The 7,307-nt window shown below is 38.6% G+C and overlaps 1 pseudogene; it reads left to right on the forward strand.

The window, feature by feature from the left end:
- The first annotated feature begins 750 nt into the window (after window positions 1–750).
- On the forward strand, window positions 751–1,332 carry LOC132519396 (AP-3 complex subunit sigma-2-like; annotated as a pseudogene).
- The last annotated feature ends 5,975 nt before the right edge of the window (window positions 1,333–7,307 follow it).

Below are 7,307 nucleotides of genomic sequence, written 5' to 3' on the forward strand. Positions count from 1 at the left end.
GTGCCATATGAGGCACATGCTTAAGCAAAACAAAGAAATACACGTTGAGTCTGAACAGCAAAAGCCATTCCCACACAATGTGATAAATGCAGCACAAGCTGTGAGGTTTCTTTATCTGTTGGTAAAGAAGTGTTCCTTCCTCAAGGCCCATTCTTATGTGGCCAAGTAGAAACCCAAAAACTGCATGTAGGATATTGCCTTTCCCAACAGAATTCCTGCTGAATTCATGCTCAGTGGGAGCCACCTAGGAGATTGGCCCACCCATATGCAATCTTAGCTTGACTTGGTAAATGTATGGTGGCTAAATTGAGAGAGACTACATTCTACGATAATCCATATTGGTCAGATAATATGGAATTCTACCTTATTTTTAACATCGTATCTTAGAAGAGCATTACCGTAAGACTGTACATAGAGAAAAATATTCAGAACAGTAAGACTGGAAATTTTCGTTTAAGGCAGAGTTGAAGGAGTTGGGGATGTCCAGTGCTAGCCAAAGAAAAATAAAATGTATATTGAGGAAAGATAAAGGAAGTATAATTTGTGCTAAATTTCTCATAATAAGGGTGCAATTCTCAATAAGGTTCTAATTTACATAGTAATTTATATGTAAATACAAAATAAATTTACAATAATTAATAAAAATGTTTTAAAGAGACAGAAACATAGAGTTAAAGTAGACCAAAAAAACTATAAAAGATATAAATGGGAGATGCTCTCTGGAAGTATCCAGTGGTGAAAGGAGCATGGTGGGCAAAGATGATTCAGGCAATTCTGGTTTTCAATAATCACGGGAAGCCCCGGCTAGTCCGCTTCTACCAGCGTTTCCCAGAAGAAATTCAACAGCAGATTATTTGAGAGACCTTCCATCTAGTTCTCAAGCGGGATGACAACATCTGTAACTTCTTGGAGGGTGGAAATTTGACAGGTGGCTCTGACTACAAACTGATTTATCAGCATTTTGCTACCCTCTATTTTGTATTTTGTGTGGATTCATCAGAGAGTGAACTTGGACCTCATCCAGGTTTTTGTGGAGACTCTGGATATGTATTTCAAAATGTTTATGAATTGGATTTGATCTTCCATATGGATAAGGTGCACTACGTTCTTCAGGAGGTGGTGATGGGTGGGATGGTGTTGGAAACAAACATGAATGAAATCGTGGCTCAGGTTGAAGCTCAGAACAGGCCAGAGAAATCCAAGGGTGGCCTTTCAGCAGCGCCTGCCCGGGCCGTGTCTGCCATGAAAAACATCAACCTGCCAGAGATGCCTCGGAATATCAACATTGGCGATCTCAACATCAAGGTCCCCAACCTGTCCCAGTTTGTCTGAGGGTGGAAGATGGCTGAACTGAGTCCTTGGAACCAGCAAAGCTGAGCCAGTCCTGCAGCAAAACCCGCTCTGCGCCCTGGAGGAGTCCCACCTCGGGCAGTGGCCCCTGCTGTCCTGAATCGGGAAGGAGTCCTGTGTCCACTGCCAGCCTGTGCTTGCATCTCACCTATGGAGCACATGCCTAGTGGCTCTACTAGAGTTGGCACAGCCAGAATCCTTTTGTATAGCCACAATGTCTCATCACCATCTCCTGTGGCATACACTCCCCACTGCCACAGTCCTGGCTTTGCTCTCACAGGTGTTTATGTGCAGGACACAATCCAAATCATAAGCCTGTTGTTTGCCTGCCCCCACATTTCTGCCAATAGGGAGGGCACACCCCCACAGCCAGATGGGTCCCCCTCAAAGGGGAGAGGCCCTGTGTCTGTAGAAGGCAAAGCTGACAACATGTGGAACATAGAATTATGACTCTTCCAGGTTTAAAATACATTCTTCTCCCGAGGAGCAGAGGGGTCAGTTATGAATGATGAGTCTTCTTTGTCCAGGAAGCCCACTGCTGTCTACACCAGCTTCTGGAGCACGAGAGCATGAGCTGGGGTCATGTGTTCTAGACCTGGCACAGGGGAAGGCTGGGGACACGGGCTGCCTGCTGGCTGAGACCGGTGGCAGTGCAGCATCTTCTCCCCAGTGTGCGAGGGGTCCCTGCCTGAGCTCACTCTGGGCATTCCCTGTTCCCCTCAGATGACAGTCCTCTAGAGCTAGCTGTGGAAACCTGTATATGTTTATGTGTGATTAGAGTCTTTCTTCCTGTGGTTAACTTAGAGCTGAAGCTGCTCCTCGAAGTAGTGCGTCTTACTCCTGTGCTGCCTCGGGGCCAGGTCTCAGGTATGATGTTGAGCTCCCTTGAGATTAGGGAGCTCGTTGCACCATCATGGTAAAGCCTCCCGGCCTGGGGACTTATCGTGCCTGCTGGCCAGTGGCCCAAACTGTTTCCTCAGGCCTCCTGATGCTGTTGCAGAGCCCATCTGAGATGGTGCCTGGCAGAACCGTGGTCAGGACCACGTCTTTTCCCGCTTTGAACAGTGCTTCCTATGCTTGGTGCCCTTTGCTCCCTGTAGCCTCTTAACCTCAGCCTTTCGGAACATCTCTGTTCCGAGATAACCTCAGAGATGGGCAGTGTTGCTCAGAATGTAGGCCCTCTTATGTTGGAAGAGGGAAATGTAGATTAATATACCTATCTGATGTTAAAACCTCTGATATTCTTTTAAAGAATTTATTTATTTTTTAAACAGACATTTCAGCATATTCACATCCCTCTCACATTTGCTGAAAGTGATATACGAACAAAGAAGGGAAACAATATTTGTTTTGCACCTACTGTAAGGTGGCATGAGCGAGATCCTTCCACAATCCTTACAACAGACATTGTTATCTCCATTTTGAAAGTCAAGAAAATAAGACTCAGAGAGGTCAAGTAACCTGGTTTAGGTCACAAGGGCTAAGAATTGAGACTGTCTGCCTAAATCCACAGTTCATTTCTTTTCACTGCTCAAATGGCTTCTCCCAATTTTATTTTCTTTCTTATGGATAAGGAAACCTCAAAAAGTTTGGGTAGCTTCTCAGAAACTGTAATAAAAACCAGCTTGGTAGCCAGTGACAGCATCAAAGAGTGTAAGCTGGGGGGTCCTCCACATGCCTCCGTTGAACTGGTGAGGAAGCAGAAGCCCAGAGTGTTGTGTTAAGTGTTGTATCAAGGGTCACAAAGCTAGAAACAAGTCATTTTTCTCTTTTTAAAAATTTTTATTAGGGCTTCCCTGGTGGCACAGTGGTTGAAAGTCCGCCTGCCGATGCAGGGGACACGGGTTCGTGCCCCGGTCCGGGAAGATCCCACATGCCGCCGAGCGCCTAGGCCCATGAGCCATGGCCGCTGAGCTTGCGCGTCCGGAGCCTGTGGTCCGCAACGGGAGAGGCCACAACAGTGAGAGGCCCGCGTACCGCAAAAAATAAAAAAAAAAAAAAAGAATTTTATTGGAGTATAGTTGATTTAAAATGTTGTATTAGTTTCAGGTGTACAGTAAAGTGAATCAGTTATATGTATACATACCAAAAAAAAAAAGATATAAATGATGTATTTAATGAATAAATCCAAAAGACATATATTGAATTCACATCCTGAAGGAAGGAGTGAACTTTCTTTTCAAGGGCTCATGGAACTTTATAAAACTTCAATAGATTAGAAATTTTAATAACTGAGTCTTTAACAGAAGCCTGGAAAACAAGAACATCAGAAAAATGAACATTAAAAAACATAAACTATCCTTAATGATTATTTTGTGGCAAAAAAGAAAAATTGATCCTAACTTGCCATACACTTTGTAAATAATAATAAACATGTCATAATTAAAACTTTGAAAATTAAGTAAAACAACCCTCAGAGGGATATTTATAGCTGAAATATTTAGATTAATAAAAGGAAATAATTTATTTAATTGAATTATCTAATCATTTAAAAGGGTTAGACAGATGATCAGCAAAACAAACCAAAGGACCTGAAGAAAGAGCACAGTGAAGTTAAAAACAAAGGTTAGTGAATTGAAAAACAATGATCACAATTTAAATATTATTCATTTTTTGAAAATGAAAGACAGCTAAGCCTATTAAGAAAAAATAAGGAGGAAAGTGGTATTAAATTGTACATGAGAAAATAAACTCTAAACTCTGTAAAAAAAACTAGAGAAAATTAAATGTTTTATACCAAATGTAATTGTAAGAATGGACTCCAAAAATATTGGGATAGTAAACTGACCAAATATTCTGGAAGAAAATTATGATGCCAGGTACACAGAGCTCTGTGCCCCCATGTCAACCCCTTCAAATCTTTCGGAAATATAAAATGCTGCTACTACTTAAACTGTTTCAGAGTTGAGAAGAGGGAAAATTACAAATCATTTTTACAAAGGATGTATTGTATCATTGTATCAAATTCCACAATAATATGCAAATGAAAAAATACCACACACTAGATTTACTTTTGAAAAATGTGAAAGTACTCGAAACACATTAAAAGAAAGAAATCATCATGTGAGATTGATTCTAGTAATAAAATGTAGAATTTATTATTCAAAATCTGCTATTTTCAGTTTATGAAGATTGATCAAAGGAGAAATGACATTAAAATTCTCTATAGATGCTTAGAAAGCAGTTGACAAAAATTAATATCCATTTCTGTTAAAAAAAACTTTTTGGAATACATATGCGCACACACACACACACACACACAGGAAGCCACAATTATGCTTAAATGTGAAATACTAGGTCATTACTGTTAAAGTTAATGATGCCCAATATTGCCACTGTTTATGTACACTTTCTGGAAGAATTTGACAATGAAATTAGGTAAGAGAAAGACATGATTGCTATAAACATTGGAAGGAAATTATCTAACTTATTATTTGCAGATGATATGGATTTATACCTGGAAAACATGAGAAAGTCAGTTGAAAACCCCTTGGAAACAACAGAAGAATTCAATAGGGAGCTATTTACAAGATTAAGATATAAAAAGCAATAGCTTTCTTAGATAAACATTTTAAAAATAACTGGTGACCTCTCTGCAATTGGACCTGTTAAAGCAGAGATAAGTAACCAACTACCAACGATAATGTAGAAAGACCCCTCTGAATGGGAGCACAATTATTTTGGATGAATTCTAAACTTTTAGCCATGAGTTTGGGGAATCTGACCCTAGGAACAAAGGCTTTTGACCCTAGTGGCATAATTCCTATGATTCAGCTTCCTGTAGAACCTGCACCTATTCTGATAATTCTTGTATGTGCAATGATTTTTGTTGAATTCTTCATTCTGCACTCTGGTCTTGGTGCCTGAGTGTCTTCTTGGACATTGAACCTTGGCCCATTGCTCTAATCACCTGAATATACATATTTTAATTCCTGTCTCTGTTATTGATCTGAACTTAGCTTGATCCTGACAAACAGACCATCCCAAATTGTGAGTTTTTTGATGGCATGGATTTTTGTCTTCATGTTAGAGCTTCAAGATGTATTAAAAGGTCTGACACATAATGGGCATTAAGTAAATAGTTATGAAAAAATACATACAGTTGTCCCTCTGTATCTGAGGGGAATTGGTTACAGGACCCCCTCTGGATACCGAAATTCATGGATACTCAAGTCCCTTATGTAAAATGGCATAGTATTTGCATATAACCTATGCACATCCTCCTGTATGCTTTAAATCATCTCTATATTACTTACAATACCTAATACAATGCAAATCCTACATAAATAGTTGTAAATACAATGCAAATGTAATGTAAATAGTTGCCAGTGCACCTCAAATTTAAGTTTTGCTTTTTGAAAGTTTCTGGATTTTTTTTTTTAATATTTTTGGTGCACAGTGGTTTAAATCCATTGATGAGGAACCTGTGTATAATGGAGAGCCCATTGTACACTGATTTGCTACATAATTCAGATTCACAAATTTGTTTTTAAGATGAGGATTTTTCCCAGTTTCACTCTGCATAGCTGCTTCCAGGCTTCTGTCCCAAATTTGTGGTTTGGAGCTTTGCTCCTATTCATCCTGTCCAAAATTATTTCTTCTAACCTAGAGTTTCTTCACTGGGGATTCATGCAAGCCCAGAAAGCCTAGATGAAGGATTCAGTTTTTGATTTTTTTTTTTACCACTACCCTAATTGTACTCAAAAGCTTTTATTTATATGCATATATTACTAGTTTTATAGTTCATAAATTTCACCCGAGTTACATTATCTCTCCTTTTCCTATGCTGTGCTTCATCTTGCTGATCACATACCAGTGCCTTCCAGTACTAAACCTCAAATTGGAAACTGACAATGCTGGTACTGTGTTTTATGATAATATATGTAGCATGATATCAATAATTTTTTAGTTGTATGAAGGCTACATCTCCTGGGATGTTGTTCTTCATGCCACACTCTCTCCAAGAAACAGTGTAGCAATTATAAATGAATTTTATAAAATTTTCACCACATTAAAGATATATTTTCTGCAAATAATAAATCCAATGATCTATTCTCCTTTTATTCTCCATGTGCTTGATCTTTACACATAGTGCTAGTCAAATATCAAAGGTAGGACAATATTCTCATGGTATTGACCAAACAGGACCCACTTACTTATATTAAAAATTTGGTTATTTTTCTTTTTTTAAAATTAAAGACTTTTGTTTTGAGGGCAGTTTTAGGTCTACAGCAAAATTGAGAGGAAGGTGCAGATATTTCCCATATACCCCTTACTTCCACATGTGTATAGCTTATCCATTATCATCATGTCCTACCAGATTGTACATTTGTTACAATAGATGAACCTATCTTGACACATCATAATCATCTAAAGTCTGTAGTTTACATTAGGGTTTGCTTTTGGTGTTGTACATTTTAAGGGTGTGAGCAAATTTATAATATGGGTCCACCATTATAATATCATACAGAGAAGTTTAAAATCCTTTGTGCTCCACCTATTCATTTCTCCCTTTCCACTAATCCCTGGCAATCACTGATCTTTTTACTATCTCCATAGTTTTGCCTTTTGCAGGATGTCATATAGTTGGAATCATACAATATTTTCCGTTTTCAGATTAGTTTCTTTCACTTAATAATATGTATTTAAGTTTCTTCCATGTCTTTTCATGGCTTAGTAGATCATTTCCTTTTATCACTGAATAACAGTCCATTGTCCACAGTTTATCCGTTCACTTACTGAAGTACATCTTGGTTATTTCCATGTTTTGTAAGTTATGGATAAAGCTGATATATACATCCATGTGCAGGTTTCATGTGGACATAAGTTTTCCGCACCTTTAGGTAAATGCCATGAAGTGTGATGTGATTGCTGAATCCTATGGTAAGAGTATGCTTAGTTTTGTAAAAACTACGTTAAAATTTCTTGCAAATTCATGCCATTTTGCATTTCCATGA

The sequence above is a fragment of the Lagenorhynchus albirostris genome, chromosome 4, assembly GCF_949774975.1.
Source record: "Lagenorhynchus albirostris chromosome 4, mLagAlb1.1, whole genome shotgun sequence".
Classification (NCBI taxonomy): domain Eukaryota; kingdom Metazoa; phylum Chordata; class Mammalia; order Artiodactyla; family Delphinidae; genus Lagenorhynchus; species Lagenorhynchus albirostris.